Raw genomic sequence first — 514 nt, forward strand, 5'->3', positions numbered from 1 at the left:
ACAGTGCCTGGCACTTAACAGGTGCTCAATAAATGTTTGTTGAAAGAATGAGTGTGAGTATCTTTTTTTGATATCTTCCTGCACACTGAATTGTAAGCCTCCTAGTCGGATTTGCTCACCATTTGTCTCCAGGGTCTGTCCCTGGGCTGATGCACAGTAAGGCCTCCATGATTTTTAGGTGTACCTGTAGGCGAATGAATGGGGACCTGACTTGCTATCCGAGTTAGCAGTTGGGACATCAGAACAATCAAAGTTGAAACAGGATGGGCCAGGGGTCATCTTAGTTGTCTAGAAAGTGAGGATTTTAGTGGGAAAGTGATCCTCTTTTATTCCATGGAAAACTAGTAGGGCATCATGGTCAAGGATGTGGGCCTGAGGCCACATTTTATGAAAATGGTACAGCTGGGATCTGAGCTGGGAGCTCCTGCTCTGGCACCCCAGTTCTCAACTGCTGTGCCAGGCTGGGTGATGGGTCTTACCAGCTGGGCAAGTTTCCTTCCTCTTTAGAGCCTCA

The sequence above is a fragment of the Bison bison genome, unplaced genomic scaffold, assembly GCF_000754665.1.
Source record: "Bison bison bison isolate TAMUID 2011002044 unplaced genomic scaffold, Bison_UMD1.0 scf7180017847334, whole genome shotgun sequence".
Taxonomy (NCBI): Eukaryota; Metazoa; Chordata; class Mammalia; order Artiodactyla; family Bovidae; genus Bison; species Bison bison.